The sequence below is a fragment of the Lissotriton helveticus genome, chromosome 6 (genome assembly GCF_964261635.1).
Source record: "Lissotriton helveticus chromosome 6, aLisHel1.1, whole genome shotgun sequence".
NCBI lineage: Eukaryota > Metazoa > Chordata > Amphibia > Caudata > Salamandridae > Lissotriton > Lissotriton helveticus.
Genome location: NC_136067.1, coordinates 1,780,545,110 through 1,780,559,097, shown reverse-complemented (window position 1 = coordinate 1,780,559,097; position 13,988 = coordinate 1,780,545,110).

Sequence of the window (13,988 nt, the reverse complement as noted above, 5' to 3'; positions counted from 1 at the left end):
CCCTGAAGTAGGTTGTTACAATAATCTCCCCTCTCCAGGATTTGTTCCTTTCACTGCATCCTTCCAACGGGGAAACCATTGTAATGTACCAACGTATAATCGTTTTGAAGTGATGGCAGATCCGGGGTGGACTCATTGACCAAAGGGAAAAAATCTCCAGGGCTCGGGGTATGATAAATTTAATTCTGATTATACCACGAACAACTGGGAAAATATGAATCGTTGGGATATGTGTGGGGAGTTTGTATCAGCTCTTATGGCAATCGAAAATGTGGAATCAAATGATATTGGTACTAGCTGTGAAACTGTGAATCTGGTGGCAATGTGTGGGGAGTCTGTTCCAATTCCCGGGGTATCTGATAATGATGATCTAATAATAACTAACACTGATGGTATTCGGGAGGTTGTGCATAATAATGAGGGTAAAAATCGAGATAGGGAGGGGCATGAAGGAATTCTAAGGAGCCAGTCAGTGGTGCCCTCTGTAGAAGTAGTTCTTATAGATGGTTCCTGTTCAGGGAAGATGGTTTCATGGAACATCGCGGGGTTGAGTAACAAGCTGGCATCCCAAAATTGGATAGACTTCATCAATGACTTTGATGTTTGTCTATTCCAAGAGACATGGGCCTGCGAACCTATATTCCTTCCCGGCTACTTGAACTTTGCAATCCCAGCTACTAGAGGCGGCAGGGGCCAACCGATGGGAGGCCTTACAATTTGGATACGGCAATGCCTACAAGTAACAATCAAAGTGGTGGATCTGGGTTGCAAGGACATCCAAATGATAAGAATGACATCGGAACACTGGGGAGGAATAGATATCTATAACATCTATGCCAGGGGCAGTATCATAGGAAATTCACCTATTATAAAGGCTTTGTCCACTTCCCTGGAAATGCAGTCCTTGGGGAATAAAGTTGTAGTAGCTGGTGACCTAAACAGGACTTTCGAACCATTGGATAGCTCCGATAATCCCTTGGGGCAAGAGGAAGACATACAATGGGGTGTTCCAATTTTAAATTTGGCCCCGGTCAGGCGGTAGACGAAAGATATATTACAACTGAATGCCATTTGCCTGGAGCAAGGACTAAGAGCCCTAAATGGGAGAACGAAGAGCGATAGGGAAGGTGCCTGTACATTCGATAATGGTCGCAACAAAAGCAGGATAGACTATGTCCTTTGTAGCCTAAACTTGTGGCAGTTGGTATGCGACATGGAAATCAAGGGCAGATTGGAGAGTGATCACAATCCTCTCTGTGTGACCCATAATTGGTCACATCAGGGAATCCTCAATCGATTGATGGTCCGCTGCCTACTATGGCTAACAACATGCGCAGACTTAACTGGCCGAGTGTATTGGCTAATGCAGAATCTATGGCATTCATAAGTTCTAAGGTGGATATTGCAATCACCGCTATGGAGGACGCAAACCCAGTAATTCCAGGGTCCAGGGAAATAACTGACATACACGACAAGCTCTTTTCCCTTTTAAAACCGCACTTCTTGAGACCCCGTAAGACAAATAGTAAACTATTACCAAAACCGGCTAGGTGGTTTAACCAACAGTGCAGGGAAGCTAGGCTAAGTTTGGGCAGAGCAATTAGGGACAGGGACAGGGCAGCGATTAGCGGCTCCAGGAAGCATTACAAGGCTAACATATCCCTAGCAAAAAAAACATGGGACGAAAAGCATTGGGCTGAATTAAAAGAGGAATCGGGGGCTAAGGATTCCAGATTATTCTGGAATATTGTGAAGTGGGGTAGAGGTGGAATCCCAGACAAACCCGACAATAATGTTGCTGAGGGTGCCTGGGTGGATTATTTCAAACCCCAATATGCTGAGACTGCAGAGTTTAAGAATGTGGAAGCAATTCCAGCTGCATTCCCTATTGGGAATTTATTCACCCTTAAAGAAACCGAAGTCGCAATATGCACTGCTCCCGGGGGAAGGGCCCCGGGTTTAGATGGTGTACCCTCTGATGTTTTTGCAAACGACAAGGTGAGGTGGGCCAGATATGTATTCCTTCTGGGAAACGCTATTGCGAAGGGAACAGCTGTCCCCGAACTATGGAGGGGAGCGACCATCATACCTATATATAAAAAGGGGGATCGGTCTCTCCCGGGTAATTATAGGCCGATAAGCTTGATCGCCACTGTCCAAAAAGTGGTAGGGAGGATGGTGGTAAATAAATTAATGAATTGGGTTGAAGAGAACAATGTCCTGTCCCCTTATCAGGCTGGTTTTCGGCGGGCTACGAGTACAGTCGCCCAGGTGTTTCGCTTTGCTCTGCTGCAGTGGGGGAGGGTGGCGCTTGGCGAAGGCAGCCTGTATGTTGCTTTTGTTGACCTGCGGGCTGCCTTCGACCTGGTCCCAAGGAGAAAGCTTTGGGCAGTTTTGCGCGAAATAGGTCTTCCGGCAGAGCTGCTCAACTTGATAATGAGGCTGCATGAATCCAACTTCGCCAAGGTCCAATGGGGTATGAATGGCGAATTCTCTGCTGACTTCCCGGTTGAGCGTGGAGTGCGACAGGGGTGCGCAATGGCTCCCCTGCTCTTTTCCCTATTTATAAATGGGATAGTGGCCCGGATGCTGGACGCCAGTGTAGATGCGCCATCGTTGGCGGGCCTCAGGGTTCCGATCCTGATGTTCGCCGACGATACGTTAATCCTGTCCAAAACTCCGGCTGGCCTACAGCGAGCTCTAAATATTTTCGATCTTTTTTGCAGGGAGCATGGACTGGAAGTCAACGTGGGTAAGACCAAGCTGATGGCCTTTTCATCAAAACGTAGACCCCGACAAAAAATATTCCTGAATGACTGTCAGCTTGAGGAGGTTACTGTATTTACCTATCTTGGGATACAGATAGCAAATGACTCGAGATGGTCCCAGCATATAGAAAGGGCGGTTTTGAGGCACCAACAGATTTCGGGGGCACTTCGGGTGGAACACAAAAAGTCGAAGTCCAAGCCAATAAAACCTGTCTTGGCTGTTTATGATGCCAAGGCTCTTGGGTCTGCCCTCTATGGGGCAGAGCTGTGGGGATTTGGGAAGCTCCTCCCTTTGCAGATGTCAGAGAATTGGTTTTTTAGGGGAATCACAGGACTCCCGCAGAGTACACCATTAATTCCACTTGGTCTTGATCTAGGGAGAAGATCAGTTAGTGACCAAGCGAGGTTGCGCCCGATCCTTTACTGGAGACGCCTTTGGACTACCCCGGAGATCCGGCATTATGCAGAGGGGTTTCTGGCCATAATTAAAGCTGATATTTTCCATAAGATAGTCTGGCTAAAAAATCTCAGGACTGCCCTAGGCGAGCTTGGTCTCTCAAATCTATGGGACAATCCATTTGAGGAACCCTTTCCAAGCAAAAATATGATCAAGGGCCTATACTGGGATTGGGTAGCCGGAAGACTCTGGAATAAAATGAGACCTGACTCCATGACGGGGCGCTTTTTTGAATTTAAACTGTATCCTGCCTTGGAACCATATTGGGACAGCATCACGAACCCAGGGGACAGGAAGCTCTTCTTCCAGTTAAGATCAGGTGGCCTCCCTCTGAGATCATTGACTGGTCGGTGGAGGAGTTCCACCACCTCTTGCTGCCCACTCTGTGGTACAGCAGACGAAAGTATAGGCCACTTTCTGTTTGTGTGCAAAGCTTACGCCGCCCCGAGAAAAGTCTGGCTAGCTCCTGTCTGTAGAAACCTAGGGACATCTATGGGTGTTGAGGCACTACGAATACTCTGTACCTCCACCGATATGCCTGCTGTCTTGGCAACAGCAAAGTACCTGGGGTGGGCAGGGTCCATCAGACGGAGGGTAATCCTTACAAAAGCAAATTGATTGGGGTACTGTCTGTGGTTTCTGTGTAAATTACGCATCAAAGGTTTTCATTGTATATTTTTGTACAATTGTTTTAAAAATTTTGTATAACTAGAATATAATCTTTTAAATGATGTATTTTAAATGTATGTTTGTGCTTTTGTGAGTATAACTCTCGAATAAACCTTTGATGATGATGATGATGATGATATCCTGATACCACTAAAAACCACACAAACTACAAGCACCTTGGAGAAATACAGAGATAAAAGAGATAAAACAACAAATTAGAAAGCTGCAAAGTGCCTGGCTCAAAACAAACACCAATCAAGACAAACTTCCCCTACAGAAAATTAACAGATTGTACAATTCAGCTATTAAAAAAGGCAAAGGAAAAATACTATTCAGACGAATACACAATGTTAAATGTGCAAATAAAGAATTCTATAAAATTGTTAATGAATTTTGCCAACTAACCGCCTGATTCATCAAGCAAAATTGCGCTCGCAATAGCTGCGAAAATGCTATTGCGGGCGCAATTTCCCCAATCGGCATTCACCACGACAATAGCGAAGTCGCAAACACATAATAGCGAATTCGCAAATAGATTCGCAGAATCCCGGCAGGAGAGCATTAGCAAATCGGAAAATGTGACAAACCACGGATACTGCGAAAAAAATTGCAAACTCACTATACAATCGCAATCGGTAATCATGAAAATTCGCAAATAGCGAAAAAAAACAAAATCGCTGTTTGCGAGGCGCAAATTAAGGACAACCCAAAGCAGGTGGTAACCATAAAAGCCATTGAAAAATTTTTTTGAAAAACCGTTGGCCAATCAGTAACAGGTGCAGGCATGACCAAACACACATAAGAGAATCAGCAGCAGCATTTGGAGTCTCACAATGCCAGGAATGTACATGGTGGTCAGGCGGTGAAGGCTACAGCGAGCAGCACGGAGGAGACGCAGAATCCAGGACAGGATATTCCGCCAGCGGGTCACCCTGCTGGGCCAAACCAGAGAGCAAATATATGCAAAGTACCGCCTGAATGGGGAAATGATAATCCAGCTAATACAGGACCTTGACCCCCTGATGCAGCACCCAACAAGGCGGACCAATGCCGTGCCTACACATGTCCAGGTATTGTGTAGCCTGCACCTCCTGGCCTCTGGGAGCTTCCAGGGGATAGTAGCGGTTGCTGGGGGGATATCCCAGCCCACCATGTCCCGCTGCCTAAGGAGTTTCCTTGACGCAATGCTGACCCAGCTACACCAACACATCAAATTTCCCACCAGCCAACAGGATTTGGATTCGACCAAGCTACAATTCTACAATGTTGCCCATTTACCACATGTGATAGGATGCATTGACTGTACCCACATCGCCATCTGCCCACCAGCTGCAACGGAGTACATGTACCGCAATCGCAAGTCCTACCACTCCCTCAACATCCAGATGGTCTGCAATGCTAAGACATACATCACGGACATAGTGGCACAGTACTCAGGGAGTACCCATGACTCATTCATATTCCGGCACAGCGGCCTCCACACACGACTGGCCAGGGGAGACTTTGGGGAAGGACACCTACTTGGTAAGTACACTTTGTCCACAATGTCACATTGCGATGAAGTAGCTGCGCTGCACAGGCACTCACCCTCTGCTCCTCTCATTCAGGTGACAGTGGCTACGCCCTCCGTGAATACCTCCTCACCCCATACCTCAACCCTGCTACACCACAGCAACGGCGTTACAATGTTGCACACATACGGACAAGGAATTGCATTGAAAGGACTTTTGGGCTACTGAAGAGCAGATTCCGCATACTGCACAAGACAGGTGGGGGCATGTACTACAGTCCTGATGTGAGCTGCCGCATTGTGGCTGTCTGTGCAATACTACACAACATTGCTACCAGGCGCAGAATACCTGTAGACATCTCTGGCAGTGAGTCGGAAGGGGACGACCGGCCACCTGCACATGGGCGTCATGCACGCGGGGAGAACCCAGCTGAAGGCCACAGATGCCGCAACCACATCACAATGAACAGTTTATAGTGCACCCACTCCCCTCACCCAACAAATCACAATTGCATGCAAATGGAAATAATGACAGGACGCCAATGTATGATGCAAGAATAAATATTCTTGTTTGATTCACAATAATAGTGCAAGTTGCCATCCTTCCTATGCAATCAGTATTGCCCCATACTGCTGCGTCCAAAACACAGGGCAGGCTTATAGTGTCAGCCTGTGCCTGTAAAAGTACATGTTAGTCAGGTGCGCCTCCGGCGCGAATCACCCAAGCGCCTCTCCGGCTCCTCCTCTGCCACCGCACGTGACCCTGCAGTGGGCCTGGTGCTACGTCGTAACACCGCTACCTGTGAGGCAGACTGGCTGCTCACACTTGAGGTGCCCTCGCTGGCATCGTCCCCCCCGACATTGCCAGGTACAGGGGGGTGGAGTGCCATAACGGCAGCGGTGAGGTGCTCTAATACTCTGGCCACATCCTCGCAGCATTGGATTAGCTGCTGCTGCTGCGCCAGGGACCGTCGCGATAGCTGTGATGTCGCATTGCCGATCACGTAGTTTGACCTGGTGTATGACGACAGCCGCGTCAGTAGCTGCCGGTGGTGGCGGCGCCCGGTGTTGCGCTGTGATATTAGCGCAGCAGTGTTGGCCTCCATGGCTGCCGTCATGCGGTCCATCCTCTCCCCCACACCTGCCATGGCTGCCGTCATGCTGTCCACCCTCTCCCCCACACCTGCCACATTGCGGCCAATATTATACAGCTGCATCTGTATGGCCCCTTGCCGGCGTGCCTGCATCTGGTGAATGCGTAGCATTCTACGCTCTATGCTCATGCTCGGCAATCGCACTTCCATCCCCCTCCTGCCGCTGCGTGCATTGTTCTGCAGGCGAGCCCTGCCATGCCTGCTCTGCTGGCTGCCCACAGTGGGTGGGCGCTGTGTCACCGCTGTCGCTGGAGCAGATGTGGAGGCTCCAGCTGCTGCGGGCCTGGCTGCAGGGGTTGGTGGTGCACCTGTTGGTGCTGGCGCTGATGCTGTGGGCCTGGCTGCAGGGGTTGGTGCAGTGCCTGTTGGTGCTGGCGCTGATGCTGTGGGCCTGGCTGCAGGGGTTGGTGCAGCGCCTGTTGGTGCTGGCGCTGATGATGTGGGCCTGGCTGCAGGGGTTGGTGCAGCGCCTTTTGGTGCTGGCGCTGATGATGTGGGCCTGGCTGCAGGGGTAGGTGCAGCGCCTGTTGGTGCTGGATGTGTTTGTGACGGCACCTCCTCCGCATCCTGTGGTTGCTCATCGATGAGCAGCCTGTCACTGTCGCTGCTGTCTGCGCCACCTGTGAGGGGAAGTGGACGTCCATTAGTTGCATGTATCTGTCACACGTGCAGTTGCTACATGCATGCTGGATGACATTCCCTGACTGGCTGTGGCATTGCGTACTTTGGAACCTGTCTGGCTGCATTGGGGTACTTGTACATTGTGACCACACTACATGTCCCACAATGCTTTAGGGCATTACCTAATGTGCACCGATGGCATGACTTTGGAACATTATGGGAGGCTATAGGGTAATGGCCATTCATAGGGGACAGGGTCGCAGTCGCATGCCACTTACCTTGGCTCTCTTGGGTGGGGCGGGATGAGTCCAATCTGATGACTCCAATGCACGCCTCGGACTCCAACGTGTCCTCGACGCGGTCCTCCATGGTGGTGTTTGGAGGGACTGTAGGTCCTCCCCTGCAGTGGCCAGGGACTCTCCCAACCTCTCGGCAACCCTCTCCTTGGCACGACCTCGGAGGTCGTACCACCTCTTCTTTAGTTCATCAAGTGACCTGTCTGCCACGCCCACGGAGTTCACTGTGGCCGCTATCCCGACCCAGATTCTCCGCTTCTCCTGCTCAGGCACCCTCCTTGACTCTTTCCCAAACAGTTTAGAGTGGTTCTCTACCACCCCTTCGATGAGGTGCTCCAACTCCTGTTCGGAGAACTTCAGTTTTCTCTTGCGCCCGGTGTTGCTGGGCCCTGGCACAGCCTCCTCTGCCATTGCTGCAGTGAGATTGGGTGTAGTATTCCAAGTTTGCAGGTGTCCTTGCAGGAGCTGACTCAGTTGCTGCCTCGAGGTCTGCCTCACTGTGGTGAATGGGTGTGGGAACTGGCTGCTTCCTGGTTGTGATGTCATCACTGTGCTCGAAAAGCGACTTCCCGTTTTCCTGATCCCGCGTATTTGCGATCTCGCAATTAGCGATATCGCTATTTGCGATTTCGCAAATCCTACACGGATGTTGCCGAAAAATAGCGATTAATCTGCGATTTTGGAACCTCGCTAACGCTTTTTGCGGCCGCGTGCGAATCGCATTTTTTTATCGGAAAAATTCTTGAATACCGATCTGCGATTTCTAAATTGCGATTCGCAGTTAATCGCAATTGGGAAATCGCAGATTCCGGTTTTCATGAATCAGGCTGCATATTTCCTAGAAGCAGCTCATCCCATTACTCAAGAGGTTACGGACAAACTGGCAAATCATTACACAAACAAAGCAGACACATTGTAATCATACTTGAAAACAGAGACAAAGCATCAGCCATAAACCTTTTAACAAAGCTAAAATTCAAGAATACTCTAAGCCAGCCTCTCCGTTCCTTTCAACACATTTTACACAATGAAGTTATGGACCTGGTCAAAGCAAGCAGGCCTGCTGGCAGTCCTTCCGGCTTGTTTCCACCGCAAACTTTTAAGACTATTCTTCCAACGACCTCAGCTGCCACTCCAGTACGTAAAATCATCAACAACTCCTTAACTACCGGAATATTTCCAGAAGAACCCAAAAAGTCATACATACACCCATTACTGAGGAAAATAAACTTGGACCAGCTGAACTCTAACAACTACAGACCGATTTCAAATGGACCTTTCCTGGGCAAACTGATAGAAAGAGCAGCTTTCTCCCAGATGTTACAATTCAAGAAGAGAATGCCATACTTTTAGACTTCCAAACAGATTTCCATCCAGGAAGAGGCACATATTCTGCCCTTCTTGCCATCTGGGATGGCCTGAAGAACACAGTTCACGGCAATGGGGTTGCTGCGCTACTTCTCTTGGACCGCACAGCTGCCTTTGACATGGTTGACCATGAAACTTTGATTCAAAGACTCCATGAAGCTGGCATATATGAAACTGCTCTAGACTGTATCGCATCCTACCTTTGCAACAGAACTAATGTCATTCATACCCCACCATTCTTGTTCAAACTGTACTTCACAAAAGCAGGGGTCCCTCAAGGATCTATTATTTCGCCCAGGCTTTTCAGCATGTACATGAAGTCATTACCGGCACTGATCAATCAATTTTACCTTACTTGCTATAACTATACTTGCTATAACTATGAAAATGACACGCAAACACTCCTTCAAATGCAATGCCCTAAAGAAATTGGAAACTCACCAATTTTCAGTTCTCTCAAAGCTGTTGATCAATGGATGACGTGGAGCCATCTCAAACTGACTTCTACCAAATCTGAAATACTCACATGAGGCATTTGGAAACACTGACTAAAATATTGAAAGAAGTAGGAAACGCTTGAATGACCATGTACTCTAAGTTATCGATGAATGCCCAAGTGGACAGACTAGCAGGATCAAGCTTTGTTACTATAAAAACTCTGCGATGAATCTTCCCCCATTCGGGATCTCCCTTGGTTTGTCCAAACTCAATTAGGCCAATAGCCTCTACCCTGGATCACCTTTAATGACAATGAAAAGACTACAATGAATTCAGAACTTGGCTGCCAGACTACTCTTACATATAAAACCATGAGACCACATCTCCCCTGCCTTGAAAGCCCTGCATTGGTTACCAGTTGCCAGAAGATCCACGTTCAAGCTGCTTTGTATCACCCACAAAGCGATACATGGAACCAAACACTTTCAATGAGAAACCTCTGCTCTAGAGTGACACCTCGCCTCAAAATCCCAAGATACAAGAACAACAATGGGCGGCACATAATTTTCTGTTCAAGCAGCCAAACTATGGAACTCTCTACCCCCCAACATAAGATACACAGATAACTACCTTAGCTTCAGAAAACTACCCAAGAATTTGCTCTTCCACACATGAACATCAAACACAAACAGGCATAAATATGTAGCATATCTCTCGTATATAAGCATTTATTTGTACCATAGATATGTACCTATATATGTGCATTGCTTTGTATAAACATGCAGAATACTTATGTTTAAACAAATTATTACATATAGATATTCATTAGTTCTACTTAACAAATGTACATATTACTGATATTTACATTATTCTATGTTTTTAACATGTATATATGTGACTGCATACATTTTCTATCATAACTATTTATCTATAATTGCTTCACTATTGATCTAAAAAATATATATATATATATATATATAAATAAATAAAATTAATTTAAAGTACAACAACAATTGAAAGCCTGAGTTTTATTAATGCATCTTTAATCTACATATACTACCTTCTTTTATGCATCTAGCTACCTTCCGTGTACTTATGGATCTCTATCTTTATTACTTTTGGATCTACATATCTATTAAGTTTACTTATTTATCATCTTTTCTTCTATCAGCACATCCAATGCACGGCCCTATTTTCACCCATTACCGCTCTCAATATATCCTCTAGCTCAACTCTCTGACTCTTCTCCAACCTCTTTCTACTACTCTTTCCAGTGCACTTACCTGTTTCTCTCCCTATACCTATATCAATATATCCATTACCTCCACTCTCTCATTCATCCCAAAGCCCATACCACTACTATGATCTCCAAAATAACCCTTTCGAAACTCTTCCTTGCTCCACCCCTCCTTGCATCATCTTATACCTCTTTTTACTATTCCAATCCACCAAAACAAGCTTTTCTATACCCTTTCTCTGACTCCTCCCCCTCCACCTCCCTTTTACTCACCCCCTCTACCTCCCTTTTACTCATCCCAAGCCTCTTCCTACTAATATGAGCTCCAAAACAAACAAAAAACATTTGAACTAGTTGTGTGCGCGCATAGGTCAACGGCCGTCGCAAGCACCACCTCGGTAGTGCTGTGCACGTCCGCTGGCCGACGCAGCCCCGCCCACTCAATAGAACACCCGTGGTTAAGGAGTTACATTCTAAATCATTCCCTTCTATCCTTCCACTATCCTTTTCAATCCAAATAACAGACTAACATGCCACCACTCAAATTAATGTCATATTTCACTATACTAATTAACCACTAATTCTTTAAGGGTTCCAGAGTAGCGTGCTACTTGCTGAAATCTCACTTCAACACCTCATCAGAGGTAGCAAGTGCTGTATAAATACAAACCTTTTTTACTTATTCTACCCCTTCTCTATCCTTCTCAATCCAAATAACTGCCTAATATATTCACTACTCAAATTACTTTCATATTTTCCCTATATTAATTCACCACTAATCCTTTATGGGTTCTGAGGTAGTGTGCTACTCACCGAAAAAGCGCTTCAATACCCCATCAGGGGTAGCAAGCGCTATATAAATGCAAACCTTTTTCCCTTCTGTAGCCCTCCACTATCCTTCTCAATCTAAATAACTGACTAACATATCCACCACTCAAATTAATTTCATATTTTCACTATGCTAATTCACCATTAATCCTTTATGGGTTCCAGAATGGCGTCATACTCGCCGAAAAATCGCTTTGACGCCTTATCGGGGGTAGTAAGCGCTATATAAATGCAATTAAAATACAATACAATACAATGGGTGCCTGCGAATGGTACACTACATTAATGATGCAGTACTGTACAGTGTGAGTATGTTATATGCAGATGATGGGTGTACCTGTGCCTATTAGTGTTACAGTACATAAAAGACGTAGTCCTGCACAGTGTGTGTATATTTTGTACATGTGCTGGGTATATGTGTGCTAAGAGTTCACAAGAAAGGGGCCTGGGCACATCTCAGGAAGGAGATGGGGCTGATTAGAGAATCATGAAGCTTAGGGACGAGGTCCTGGGCTAACCTTTTGTTACATATACCACTGTGGCTGACATTCATGTGTGAACTCGCAGTCACTCCCATGGCCTGTGTTGTGAAGTTATCAGCTTTGAAGTAGCTCCTGCTGTGACAAGCTGCTTTCTGGAGGAGGACATGGCAGAGGAGTGGTCTCTTCAAAAGGAAGCAGACCCCGAGCATACACTTCAAAGACTCAGACAGTAAAACCCATTTGGTTTCTGGAAATGGTCTATAAGAAGGGGAGCTTGAGTCCTCAAAACTTGTAAATTGTCAAGCAGCCACCCTGGTTCTGCAAGGAAAAGCTCTTTAAGACTTCTGCCTTATCACCAGGACTGGGGGCCAAGGCCTGCTTTTCTCCCTGCTGGGTGGTGTTAAATCACTCAGGGAATCCAAGACCACCAGACCTGGAGCACCAGCACCTACCTGATTGCCAAGACCAATGTGCAAGGTGTAAGGAGATGGCTGCTCCACCAATTGGGTCATTGCCCTTGTATGCCAGAGGGAGGCTGTTGTAGAGTGAGCTGTGATGTCGCCGTGCCAAACAGGTCATTGCCCGCATGCAGCAAGGAACTTGCAACCTCCTATATTAAGAGGGCCATCATGAAGAGAGTGCTGCACTGAGTGGGCTGCAGCCCATCGGCAGTAGAAAGCCAGGAGGGATTGCTGTGAAGAGATCTGCTGTGCTGGTCAGGTGAGAACCTATGTGCAGTGGAGAGAGAGTGATCCCATATGCCAAAGAGGGTCAAGGGGACAAAGCAAGAAGTGTGCCCACCATTGCAACATATGGCCTATATACACTATGACTGTATGTCAGCGTCAGACCTTTTGCATCTCCCACACCCACCATGTAAAGGGCCAAAGAACTTACCCAGCTTGAAAGAGCCATGAAGAAACTCCAGTCACTGTGGCTGCATGACTATCTGGGCCACGTGCAAAGAACGTATGGGAGCTGCTGCTCTAATAGAGGAGGGCATGCTTAGGGAGCCCAGTCACTCGAATCCTGCAGATGCGGGTAAGACTGATTTTAGGCTAGTCCGCCCTGGGGGAACTTGTACGTTAGATAGCACTTCGGCACTGGACCAATTTTGACTTTTATATAGAGACGGAGTGGGACTCCTGAGACTCAGGCTAGTGGACTTCCCCTGATTGTCGCCTATAGTGAATAGAGAATAACCCTACTGCTGGAGCTAGGAGGGTTTGGGATTCAGGGAACTGCCTGAGAAACATTTGAGGCCTGACCTCAGCGGTTGAGAAAAACCAAAGGTGATGATGGACGGAGCATTGACAATACAAACACTCACCCCCAGTCAACTGATCTGGGTTTAATCCATCACCGTGCTTTAGCTCACTCCGCCACTCCAGCTCACTTTGCCACTGGATTCAAGCAAGCCTGGCTGAAGACGGCTGAAATGCCAGAAACCGGTCCTAGGAAGCTTGATTCCGGTCCAGGGAAGACATGGCTTGGCAGTTCGGGCTGGACTGTTCCCATGAGGCACAGGGTCAGACTGATTTGCATATGGCCATGTCTGAACTGGGGTGGCAGAGTGGGCTAAAGAACGGTGATGGAATAAACCCAGATCTGTTGACTGGGTGTGAGTGTTTGATTGGTTCAGATGCTCCGTCCATCACCACCCCCTTTTGTACCACTGACCTCAGGGGTTGTAAAAATTATTTGTGAATGTTGTATTTCTGTTTGAGGTGGTAGCTGTAAAATACATTCTTTTTTCATAAAAGTAAGTATTTGACTGGACAGTCAGGTATTGCTGCTGAGCATATTTTGAGTTGTGAGCCTGTGTTCACCCCACTGCATATACTCCCCCCACAAGAAGCATTGGACTGCTTGACCCACTCTAGTACTGAGAGTCAAGTGCTGAAGGGGTACTTGGTCCAGTTCTTCAGGGCCCATAGTAGTCTGGGCCCCGGGATATCATTAGTTAAAAGGCCTCAGAACCCATGGCTGGGCCCAGGATCTCCTGCTTGCCCCATGGCCATATGAATAGAATTCTAACACAAAGCCTCCCACCAGGCAGTTTCAGCACTCTGTAGACTCTGCCAGTCTTTCCTTCTATGAAAATGGACTTAGTGCAAGTGGGTTTGGGCTACTGTGTCCCCACGCCTGCTATGCCATAAG